At 45.9% G+C, this 12945-nt stretch overlaps 1 pseudogene across 1 annotated transcript; it reads right to left on the bottom strand.

Moving 5' to 3' along the window:
- Positions 1-547: 547 nt before the first annotated feature.
- LOC143551886 (heavy metal-associated isoprenylated plant protein 7-like) lies at positions 548-12069 on the bottom strand (annotated as a pseudogene). Its single transcript, XR_013138565.1, has 5 exons — positions 12010-12069; positions 11466-11646; positions 1751-1953; positions 1548-1638; positions 548-1228 (listed from the first exon to the last, which is right to left on the bottom strand). The product of XR_013138565.1 is annotated as a heavy metal-associated isoprenylated plant protein 7-like (transcript).
- Positions 12070-12945: the final 876 nt, after the last annotated feature.

The following is a 12945-nucleotide window of genomic DNA, read 5'->3' as shown; positions in this document are numbered from 1 at the left end:
AACAAACACGTTGTGGGTTAGCTAGGTCTACCTAGATTTTTTTTAAAGAAAAAGTGATTAGTTGTTATGGTGACGAGGGCCCCACGTTTTTTAGCCCTTTGGGCGTCAACAAGATAACGGGAAGATGGCCATGGCGCCGGTTATGTCATGGTTTAACAAGCTGGTGAGGTGGCCATGACGCCTTCCACATTACAAAGTCTTCACAATTTGAGCCTATCATCCCATGCAGTGTTTTGAGTTTAAAGCTTTTATCATAAGTCAAGTTCAAAATATAAATATAAGACACTAGAAAATTCTAAGTTCTGCGAAGTTAAATGAACAACTCGTTTACACCTTTGAGTAAATAAGAAATCTAACGAATGGAGAGTAGTGTAAAAAATTAAATTCGATAATGACATAACATCAATAACTAGATTAAATCAAGAAAACAAAGTAAAAAACCTGAAATTTATTTATAATTATTTATATATTATATATATGACATTATAACTTCCCCATTATTGTTTTATACTATTTTTTCAGTCACTGACCACCGTTACTAAAATAAAATTTAGAAATAAAAAGAAAAAAAAAAGTACAAAAGGCCTCACAAAATTTTACAATTTTCACAAGGCCAAGCAACAGAGACAAAAGACACATGAAGGCCACGACAATCACTTCCCATGTGCTTTGTTCCCATTATACCCCTCACCAGTCAACGTTTTTACATAACAGAACATGCATTGGGGTTCTCATCACTGAACAATTGCGGTGCTGGTGGGTACCCACACGCCGCTTCTGCGGTGGCGTATCTTGCGGGGTAAAATTGGTAATTCGCACTTGGATGGTAATAGTAAATCTCATTCTTCCGTAAATCCACCAACTTCATTTCCTCCCCACCGTCACCACCCGCCGGACCACCGTCCGCCGCCACCTCACCGCCGCCGTCGGAGTTTTTCACCTCCTTATCTTTTTCCTTGTCTCTCTTTATTCCCCCCCTCGCCGGAACCTTCGCCGGCGCCGGCGGCACCGTCTCCGGCGTCGGATTTTTTCTCCTCCTTTGTTTCTCCGGCGTCTTTTTTCTCTTCTTTCTCATTTGCTTCTTCTTTTTTAGGCTCGGGGTCTTGTTTTATGACGACGGCGTGTTTTCCGGTACGACGGTGAATGTAATCCACCAGCTCCGGCGCCGCAAACGTGCCTTTAACGGAAATTTGTGAGTTCTTTAGATCCGGTTGTACACTTTCCACACCTATACATCAAACACCCACAAAATTCCAAAATATTAAAATGAAAACCTTAGATGTTAAAAATTATTAATATTATTATTGTTATTCGGTTGTTGGGATATTCTAGTTCTAGGAATATTTTAACCAATAGTAGATGCGTTGTTATTCACTTATTATTTATTTGTTCATGACATTCATGTTATGAAGTTGATTTGAAATATGAAAAAGTATAGATCAAGAATATTGTAACGAGTCAAACAATATTCTCAATCGGTCAAAACAGAATTAACTTTCTTTTATAAAATTAATTAATTTCATTAAAAAGAAGAAATGATGACACACCTTTCATTCTGAGAATGCGTTTTCTAATAACTTGAGCACAAGCATCAAAATGCATGTTTACTTTGAGTGTCACAGTAATCACCTGAGGAGGCTGTTGAACATCACAAATCACATGACCAACAAAATTTGATCAACAAGCTAATTAAAATAGTTTTTAAGACCATATGTTAAATGTTAATTAAGTAATGATTTAATTAATTAACCTCTTCTTTCTTGTCTTCTGGTTTAGGCGGTTCTTTTTCCTCCACCTCAGGCTCTTCGGGCGGTGGCTTTGGCACCGGAGAAAGAAGCTCAACTTTCCGGTGACTCTTTTTTTGGACTCTTTCAAGAACCTTAATTGGATCTGCCTTCTCACCTTTTACAACCACTTTATGGGTTTTACAGTCCGTCAGAATATCCTCCACTCCTGATTGATTAATTAATTAAACAAAAACCCATCAATTTAATCTCCAAATTAATCAAAAAACTAAATGAAGAAACACTAACCGGACCCCGGGCAGATTACGGGTAACCTGGGGGTTAGATAGATGTTTCCCACGAGGGGTTAGACCCGGAGAAGATGGTTCTTCTGATAACCTGCAAAACAGACACCGTGAGCTTGTCACTGAGAAGGGGGGGGGGTTCCTCCTTGTGACCACCCTCCGGCGTGAGAATCAGACTAGATTGCTCTTTAAATATAAATGTATATTAAGAGATTGCTAGAGCAGATATCAGGTATAATATGATGAGATAATATGTTAAGATATGATAAGATGAGATGGTCATACCATTTGTGGTATTTATAGCCGAAGGTAGGTTTCCAAGGAGGTGTGGCCGGCTGCAACAGTGTTCCTGTTCCACCAACAGTGGCCTACGCACGTGCCCTGCTGGTAGTTGGTGGGTAGGCAGCGGCTGATAGTGACCAGGCCTGCTGTGTACTATTCCTTTTCCACCAACACCATCGGGAGGCATTTCCTGCGGGAACAGCTTGCGTACTGCGCGTAAGGACGTCACGTCTCTGAGCATGGTTGGTCCTGCGGATCCAGTTGGTTTCTGCGCAGACGTCCCTCTTCAAGGTGAGTCTTGCGGGTCCAACTGGGCTCTGCTGGGACCTACCTCTTCAAGTCCCCCCAGTCCAATGTTCTTCTCATGAGTGTTTAATAAAGTGATGTGAACTTTTGGACTTAAGCAAAGGGTTTTGAAAAGGGTTTTTTAAGGTTTTCCATGGGGATTCTTCCCGCGGAAGTCCTTGTCACTTGCAAAAATTCCCGAGTTTCCTGCTTGATCTTTGGGTATGATGCGGGTAGGCTGTTACCTCCTCGCAAGTCAGGAGCGTTGAGTCCCACTTGTGTAGATTCTCCCTGAGGTTTTGGTAGTTTTGAACATAGTGATCAATTATGTTAAACCCACCAATTCCATCCTGGAGCCTCAAACAATGTAGTTCTCGACGTTCCCGCTATGCGGGGATGTTATTTCCGTTTCCGCAAGCATTGCCCAGAAGATCCTTCTTGGTTTCAATTCCCTGCGGAGCGCTAGGTATGTGAAGGGTTTTGCCTTAACACTGTACCCGCGCTCGTCTTACGGTTACTTTACTTCCAAGGTACCCCTGGCGTCAATTCCCTGCGGGTGCTAGGTATGTGAAGGGTTTTGCCTTAACACTGTACCCGCACCCGTCTTATAGTTACTTTGTTGCCGGGGTATTCTTGGCTTCAATTCCCTGCGGGTGCTAGGTATGTGAAGGGTTTTGCCTTAACACTGTACCCGCATCCGTCTTACGGTTACTTGTTTGCCAAGTTATTCTTGGCTTCAATTCCCTGCGGGTGCTAGGTATGTGAAGGGTTTTGCCTTAACACTGTACCCGCATTCGTCTTACGGTTACTTGGTTGCCAAGTTATTTTTGGCTTCAATTCCCTGCGGGTGCTAGGTATGTGAAGGGTTTTGCCTTAACACTGTACCCGCATTCGTCTTACGGTTACTTGGTTGCCAAGTTATTTTTGGCTTCAATTCCCTGCGGGTGCTAGGTATGTGAAGGGTTTTGCCTTGACACTGTACCCGCATCCGTCTTACGGTTACTTGGTTGCCAAGTTATTCTTGGCTTCAATTCCCTGCGGGTGCTAGGTATGTGAAGGGTTTTGCCTTGACACTGTACCCGCATCCGTCTTACGGTTACTTGGTTGCCAAGGTAAGGGGTATTTTCCCGCTTACTTTTGAATCTTTTGAATTTTGAAATTCGAACAGTTGGTGAAAGGATAAGAACAGTCCAAACCTCTGAAACGTCGTGCGACGGTTTCTTCTGACTGTGTCAGGACGTGCAGGAAGTTATGGTGACGTGACAGTACATGGTCATTCCAGACGCTTTTTCAGGCGCGTGGGCGCGATTTTTCGGGCGCGTGGCCGCGAAATTAATGGTATGCGTCCTGTCAACAGCTGTTGCCAGCTTGCTTTTTGCCACGTGTCATAGTTTCATTGCACCTTCGATTTCTCTCTCTTCCGCATTAAATTCATCGCATTAATTGCGATTAGTATATAAAGGGGGAGAGGGTTCTTTGTAATCCACACTTTCACTCTTCTCTTCATCTTCTAAGCGATTTCCGGCGAATACTCACCTTTTCAGGCAAGCATTCTCCCGAAATCGTTTTCTTCTTCTTTTACAAGATGTCTCGTGATCTCGAATCTACAGCCGATGACAAGAGTACTGCTGGCGAGTGCCAGTGTGCTCTGCCTGTCGATCTGTACCAGTACGTCGTCAGGAAGTTCATGCTCGAGTCTCTCGAGCCTGAGTTTCCTGAACCCCATCAGACTGTGTACGATGCCCCCAGAGGCAAGATCGGGGTATATGCTGCATCCTTTGTCTATGGGAATCTTAGGTTCCCACTGACAAAGTTTGTTTACCGTGTCCTTGAGAGGCACGGTGTGCACCTGACCGAGGTGCATCCGATGGCGATTGCCAAGGTTCGCCACTTCGAGTGGGTGTGCCGGATTCTGGGCATTGAGCCCTATGTTGACCGCCTGATGACCTTCTACACTTGGAGGTGCATCCAGGTGTGGTATACCCTGATAACCCGAATCAAGGGTTTGAAGATTTGCGCAACCGAGCGCAGTCTTCGCGCGTGGAAGCGGGAGTTCTTCTACATCTCCGCTCGCGCCATCCCCCTTGCCATGAAGTTTAAGAATGGGCAAGCTCTCCCAAGCCTTCACGCCTCCAACTACCAGGAGGCGGAATGGTTCTCGAAGATATCTCGGGTCCAATCTCCGGTTTACCGGTTTGCGGAGTCCGGGATGGTGATGCTGGGGATGAGCCGGGTGTGGAAGGCTGCCGATGCGCAAAAGATCCCAATCGTCCTCGAATACGGTTCGAACTCTGTTCCTTACGGTATGCTTTGTTTCCTTTTGTTGATTTAAAATTTCTTCTAATCTTCTTTCCTGTTTATTTCAGAGGGGAACGACTTGAAGTCGCTCCTGTACCCGCGGGAGGCTGACGCTCCCGCTCGGATGGGTACTCGCGCTCTAGACGAGAACGAGTTGCCCATCCTAGAACAAACGGCGGATCGGTTCGTGGAGGTCTATCCGCTAGGCCATGAGATCCTTAGCGCCAGGCGGCCAGGTAAGGCGCTATTCGACCCTCGACCCCTCAATGTTGAAACCTCTGCTGGAATTCCTTTAATCGTATGTTCTTATGAGGAATCCGCAGATGGTCCTCCGTTGGTGCGGAAGAAGAAGGCTGCCGGCGGGAAGGGGAAGGAGAAGGTGGCCTCCACTGCCGATCCGGTGCCTCGGTCTGACTCGGAGACCGAGAGCGAAGAGGTGGCGGGGAATCCCGGTGGTGATAAGATCACCATTCCGGAGGCTGTGACAACTGTCACCGAAGAGCCCAGGATGACGACGGTGACCGGCGTGAAGAGGCCGGCTCCATCGGGTTCATCCCCGCCCGTCCGCACTTTCAGGCTCAAGAAAACCCGTAAGTACATACTTCCTTTAGCTTTAGCTTCATAGTTTAATATCGTTAACACTTATCTTCTTTGTGCAGGCGTGGATGTTGACGCATTCCAGGGTGGAGCGCAGAGGAGTACCTCTCTGCCAATGACGGTAGGCTTGGTCAGCCTACCTGAGGCGACGACCCAGGCGCCTGCGCCTGCTTCCGCTGGTTCAGTTGCTCACTCCTTTGAGCCGACTGTTCCAGCTGTGATGACGTCACCGCCGGCTGTGAGTGCTGTTTTTACCGCATCTTTCACCGAGCCGGCGGTTACTTTTGCTGCGGATTCCGCGGCGGCGACCGCGGCGGCTTCTACCATGCCCCCGTCATCGGCAACGACGGCCGATCCATCAGGTACGCATGGGGCTTCTCGCCAATCTCTGCCACCTTCCCATCTGCCTGACCTCTTGGATGGATTTCCGTTGGGTTCAGGTGATGGGTTCGGCGGCTATCGGCCTGTTATTGACCCTACAGGTGCGTAGGGTTCTTTTGGCCTATTTTATATTTGTTTTATCATCTTTTCCTAACTGCTTTGTGTTTTTTGCAGTGTCGGATTCCAATGAAGTGTATGTTCCACGATGGAACATTCGCCGAGGAACAACCCTTCGCACCCCTGTGGAGTGCGTGGAAGGGGCTCGTCACGCTGCTCCTAGTGGTGCGTTGGGGGAAGCCATGGCTAGCTACCAGGAGGGTAGGCTAACCAATGAGCTTCGGGTTCTCCTGGCCCGGATGCAGCCGCGCGTCGAGCTGCTTTGTCGTGAAAACGACAAGTTAAAAGCAGCTCGCGTTAAAGAAGTAGCTCAGGCGCGGGCTGTCCGGGAGGAGAACCAAAGGCTTTCCGCAGTGGCTGCGGAAAAGGAGAAGGCCTTCAAGGCCCTCGAGGTTGAAGTTCAGGCTCGACTCGAGGCTCGTTCCAAGGCTGCCCAAGCTGTTAATGAACAGCTTCGGCTGGCTAAGGAAACTGCAAGGAACGCAACCGAGAGGGCCACCAAGGCTGAAGCTGTTGCTGAGCCTCTACGCGTGGAGAATGAAGAGCTTAAAGCCAAATTAGAGGCTCTCCAGCAGGCTCATGATGCCTTGGCGATGGAAGACGCCAAAAAGCTCCAGGAGATCTTGGACCAGAGGGGGGTGCTTGACCATACTGAGCGGAAGCTAAAGGGCGTCGAAGAGGCTGCGGCTAAAGAAGTGTTGCTTGCCAACCTCAACAAGAGTGAAGCCGAACGCGCCCGTAACGATGCTCAAGCTGCCCTCCAAGAAGCTCTGGTTGCCAAGGAATGGCTTCTTCGAGAAGCGTTGTCTCAGGTATGCTTTTCATTTCTTTACGCTTTTCTTTGTAGATAGAAAAGGTTTTGACACTTGTATATTTTCTTGTAGGTTGTGCATCGGGTCTTCTCAGAGACCTCTTATGATGATGCTATGAGCGCAGCCCTCAACGCTTCTCACGAGGATGGGGAAAAGGCCGGCTTCCTGCTTGGTCTAGGGTTCGTTGAGAAAGGCATCCCGCCTTCCAACTTCCCTTTGTACGATGTTGATACTGAAGCTGTTTACGACCAAGCAGTGAATCAGTACGCCGCCTTCCCGCATCCGGTGGTGGAGAAGGTGAATCAAGTTGCTGCTGCTGATGATGGGCTAGCTATCCTTAAAGCTTTCCTTGAACTGCCACGCTCTACTGACGGTGCTGGTCCAAGTGGAAGTGGCCCTGAAGCCTGATCCTGAAGATCCCTTCCCACTGCTAGGATAGATTTAGCTTGTATAGATTTATTTTCTTGTAGGCGGGTAGTTACCCGGCCATTCTTGTAATGAATCATTGTGAAATATAAATCTTTTTGCGGGTAAGACCGCTATTTTCTCTGGATTCCTTGCTTTATAAACGTTATATGACTTGCATACTTTAGTTTAAATTAGCAATTTTCCAAGTATTTAGAATAAGTTAACCTTTGAACGTGGTAGATAATAGGTGTGAAGTTTTGCTTCCTCTTTCGTGATTGTGCGGGTAGGACCGTCACTTGCACTTAGTAGGATGGCTAAACTTTACCTACGTCTGACCTGCGTGTAGGTTTTCCTCATCTTTTCTGAGGATAAGTTAACCTTTGAACGTGGTAGATAATAGGTGTGAAGTTTTGCTTCCTCTTTTGTGATTGTGCGGGTAGGACCGTCACTTGCACTTAGTAGGATGGCTAAACTTTACCTATATCTGACCTGCGTGTAGGTTTTCCTCATCTTTTCTGAGGATAAGTTAACCTTTGAACGTGGTAGATAATAGGTGTGAAGTTTTGCTTCCTCTTTCGTGATTGTGCGGGTAGGACCGTCACTTGCACTTAGTAGGATGGCTAAACTTTACCTATATCTGACCTGCGTGTAGGTTTTCCTCATCTTTTCTGAGGATAAGTTAACCTTTGAACGTGGTAGATAATAGGTGTGAAGTTTTGCTTCCTCTTTCGTGATTGTGCGGGTAGGACCGTCACTTGCACTTAGTAGGATGGCTAAACTTTACCTATATCTGACCTGCGTGTAGGTTTTCCTCATCTTTTCTGAGGATAAGTTAACCTTTGAACGTGGTAGATAATAGGTGTGAAGTTTTGCTTCCTCTTTCGTGATTGTGCGGGTAGGACCGTCACTTGCACTTAGTAGGATGGCTAAACTTTACCTACGTCTGACCTGCGTGTAGGTTTTCCTCATCCCTATTTTGAATAACCGTTCGACGCGCGGTTGTTAATAGGTTAGTGTTCAGTTTCCTCTCATGATTCATGCGGATAGACCGGCACTTTCATTTGGTAGGATGACTGAACTTTTCCCCTTCAACTGACCTGCGTGAAGGTTTGTCGTTTTTTGGGTTTATGCGGGTTTTGCCGCCTTCCCCACTCAACGACTTTCCACGTATTTATGCGGTGAAAACCGGCATATCCGTGTTGAATAAATTAACCGTTCGACGCGCGGTTGTTAATAGGTTAGTGTTCAGTTTCCTCTCATGATTCATGCGGATAGACCGGCACTTTCATTTAGTGGGATAACTGAACTTTTCCCCTTCAACTGACCTGCGTGAAGGTTTGTCGTTTTTTGGGTTTATGCGGGTTTTGCCGCCTTCCCCACGCAACGACTTTCACACTTATGTATGCGGTGAAAACCGGCATCAGTGTTGATAGTTCATAAAGTATAAATGTAAAATCATCAGTGTCGATGTTTTAAGGAGAATCATTTCCATTAGAAGTGGCTCTTGGCCTTTTCTTTACAAATTTGGAATTGATTTACATGCAAACTGTGTAATTGAGCTCCCTTCCATGTTGGGATGGGAGTGCCATCGAGCCGATACGCACCTGGTTCGGGATCTCGTTCTTTACGCAGCATGTAGTCTCCACATTGAAGCTGGAATTTTATTCGTGTTTTCCCCAGCTGGGGTTCTACACGTATCAGCCTGCTCAGCGTTCATTGCGCCACGAGGTGCGCGAGCGTCCCATCTCTGACAAATGCTTCGACCATGTCCTTTACGTCTATGCATTCTTCGGTGTTGTGGCCTTTTGTCCTGTGAAAGTCACAGTATTTGCTCCGATCAGTATTGTGACGATGTCGGATTATTTGAGGCTTTGGCCATGGGAGCTCCTCAGTAGCGAATATCTCGGTGACGCTTTTGGTGAGCGGCGTCCATCTGGAGTTCTTGTTTGACTGTACGTTATCCCTTCCGCCTAACCGATGCTGCAAGCCGGATGAGGTGTCAAAGTTTACCCTTGACTGCCAAATGCCTAGCTTCCGCTTTTTGTTTAATCGGGCGGTAAGGACGTTGTCTTCTCTTGTTTTCTGGGTGTAGAGGTTTGTGCTCTGAGGGAGATCTCTACCCAGTTGCTTCTCCGTTTCCGCAAAGCGTTTAGCTGCTGTCATGATGGCATCCCATGTGGATGGCATGCCATCTTTACACGTTAAGGTGCGGATGAGCTCTGGGTCGTTCGCGCCCTGGATAAAGGCAGCGCGAACAAGATCTTCGCTAATGTTACCCAGACTTAGCTTCTTCGAGTTGAAGCGAGTGATGAAGTCTAGCAAAGATTCATCTTTTTCTCGAATGCACTTGAGGATTGTCCATTGCTCCTCGGTATACTTTCTTTGCTGGCTGAAGTGTTGGCTAAACTTCTGTTGGAAGTCAGCCCAGTCGTAGATGTGGTTGACCGGTAGACGATCGAACCACGCTCTAGCAGCCCCGACAAGCGTCATTTGGAACATGTAACACCACGTGGGTTCCGTCCAACTACTGAGGTTGCCCCCGCTATGAATCTGTTCAAATGATCATCTGGGTCGGATATACCATCATATGTGCCTATGCTGGACATTTGTTTGGCACTTTTTGGGGCAATTGCTTCTGCAATGTCCCTTGCAAATTTGGACGTTCCTGCATTTGCAACGTTTGGTCTGAATGTTTTGGAGAAGTCACTTGGACTTCCACCTGTGTTTTTTGGTTTGAAAGCTTCTCCAAAATGCCTTCTCGGTTGGGAGTCCGTTTCCTTACGCTTCCCTTTTGCCCTATGGCGAGGGTTCGCGTCGGAGTCGGACTCCGAGTCATCGTCCCAGTATTCTTTGAATTCGTCAGCCTGTTGGACGGAACGCAAGCGTTCGTCCAACTCAGCTTGGAATTCCTTTTGACGTGCCTCCGCCCGTGCCTTAACTTCATCGAGTGTTTGGTGGGGGAGTCTTGTTCGTTTCTCTAACTGGGTATCGGTGATTCCCAGTGAGCGATTATTTACTGCACTTGCCCCAGCTTGGGTAGCTGGGGTAGTGTTCGTAAAATTTACTTCACTTGCCCCGGCTTGGGTAACCGGGGTAGTGTTTGTAAAAACTGTGTAGCCGGTATTTCCCCCAGTAACTGGGGTTGTGGTTACCGGAGTTTCTTTAACTATCTTTCAAGAAGTTTGAAAAAACTGGAGAAAAAATGAAGTTCTAGCTTTATGCACGGATGGCGCCAATGAAGAAACACTAACCGGACCCCGGGCAGATTACGGGTAACCTGGGGGTTAGATAGATGTTTCCCACGAGGGGTTAGACCCGGAGAAGATGGTTCTTCTGATAACCTGCAAAACAGACACCGTGAGCTTGTCACTGAGAAGGGGGGGGGGGTTCCTCCTTGTGACCACCCTCCGGCGTAAGAATCAGACTAGATTGCTCTTTAAATATAAATGTATATTAAGAGATTGCTAGAGCAGATATCAGGTATAATATGATGAGATAATATGTTAAGATATGATAAGATGAGATGGTCATACCATTTGTGGTATTTATAGCCGAAGGTAGGTTTCCAAGGAGGTGTGGCCGGCTGCAACAGTGTTCCTGTTCCACCAACAGTGGCCTACGCACGTGCCCTGCTGGTAGTTGGTGGGTAGGCAGCGGCTGATAGTGACCAGGCCTGCTGTGTACTATTCCTTTTCCACCAACTGCCGGCTATGCACGTGGTATGGCAGTAGTTGGTGAGTAGGCAGCGGCTAATAGTGACATACAGTACAGGAGCATGCTGCTCGCCATACTGTTGTCAATAAGCTGTCGTATCTTTAGTCAGATCTTTTTCCCATACCTCGTCTGGTACAGTACAGAAGATCTTCCCGTATCGTACGGACTGGCTTATTTGGGCGGGAGTATTCCCCCTCCCGCCCTTGTGCGGGATTGTTCCCGGCTTTGCTCATTCCTTCAGGTGACACTGAATGATTGAGAGCTAAGTGCCTTGTGCGTGTAGCCTTGCTGCGCGGGTGGCCTTCCCTGATGGCTTGTATCCGAAGCTGCGGGAACAGGCGGAGTCCTTCACCATCGGGAGGCATTTCCTGCGGGAACAGCTTGCGTACTGCGCGTAAGGACGTCACGTCTCTGAGCATGGTTGGTCCTGCGGATCCAGTTGGTTTCTGCGCAGACGTCCCTCTTCAAGGTGAATCTTGCGGGTCCAACTGGGCTCTGCTGGGACCTACCTCTTCACTAAACTAATTAAATAATTAATAAACCATCAAAGCCTCTGAGACACCGCCGGACTTTTCTAGCACAGCCTTCACAATGCATGAACACTCTCAAAACAATCTCTTGCGGCGGCGGCGCGTCTTTTGATTCCTCAGCCGCCGGCTTCTCATCAACTTTTGCGGCTTCTTCTTCCACTGGCTTCTTCTCCTCTGGCGGCTTCTCTACTTGCTGAAAAATCAAGAAATAAACAATACCCACATCAAAACTAGCATAAAACATTATAAAGATTCAATCTTTAACATCAAAAATTAAAGAGAATATTAACAAGATTCAATCTTTTTCATCAGAAACTTTTAAAAATGATGAAAAGATTCAATCTTTTTCAACAAAAACTTACGAAAAGATGAAAAAGATTCAATTTTGTTCATCAAAAACTTAAGAAATGATGAAAAGATTCAATCTTTTTCCACAAAAACTTAAGAAATGAAGAAAAGATTCAATTTTGTTCATCAAGAACTAAGAAAAGAAGCAAAGATTCAATCTTTCTCATCAAAAACTTAATAAAAAAGATGAAAAGATGCAATCTTTTACCTCTCCCATTATGAATAATCAAAACAAGAGCAGGGTTTAGTGATTCAGGGTTTAATAATATTATTGGGGTACTGGAACAGAGGATATATATATAAAACACACACACACAGAGTGTGATTGTGTGAGAGTGAGTGTAGTTATGGGAGGAGATTAAAAGGAGGTTGGAGTTGAGTTATAATAATAATAATAATAATAATAATAATAATAATCGTGAACAAAGGTGATGATGATGAGGACCATCAGATACAAAGGAGCACTCATTTCCGTCATCACCAACTGACGTGGCAGTGTAACACTTGCCACGTGAAACCCTGTTGAAACACGACGTCGTTTAGTGAGGGGTTCAATGTTCAATTTAGGAAATATTTGGGTACTTCTCATTTGCAGTTTTGGTACACTGGTCCACCCACATACCGGTTTCGATACCGTCTGATTCCACCAGTAGATCAATCTTTTGAGTTTACCTTGGCTGGTGCTTTCACCATTTACGGTTTACCAATATGTTATCATATAAGACATTTTATATAGTTATAGGTTATAGCCATAGTTATGGGATGATAACATTAAGAATAACATATGGTGTGTCCTTTCCGTATATAATATTTTTTTTCCTAGTTAAATGAGATGGAAGTAGTTTTTGACTAGAGTAGAGTTTGACCGGAGACTGGAGAGGGCTATGCCACAAGATTTTTATTTGTATATTTTATTTCAAAATAACAAAAATAGTAGTGATGATTACTCCAGTAACAGTAGTTAATGGTATTTTAAAGTAATAAAATCTAGTGTCATATTAACATGTGAGGAAAACGTTAAAGAGACCACCACTTCATTTCATTGTGGAGACTCATGTCACACTAGAGTTCCTGTAATCGTTTGCATCATTAAATATAAAACAAACTATTACATCTCAGTCTTTATAATTTTCTTTCATCAAAA

Source organism: Bidens hawaiensis, unplaced genomic scaffold (genome assembly GCF_021521415.1).
Source record: "Bidens hawaiensis isolate Kalapana, Puna unplaced genomic scaffold, B.hawaiensis_p1.1 tig00016743_1, whole genome shotgun sequence".
Taxonomy (NCBI): domain Eukaryota; kingdom Viridiplantae; phylum Streptophyta; class Magnoliopsida; order Asterales; family Asteraceae; genus Bidens; species Bidens hawaiensis.
The sequence above is the reverse complement of the archived record's forward strand: the minus strand, read 5'-3'. Positions and strand labels throughout refer to the sequence as shown.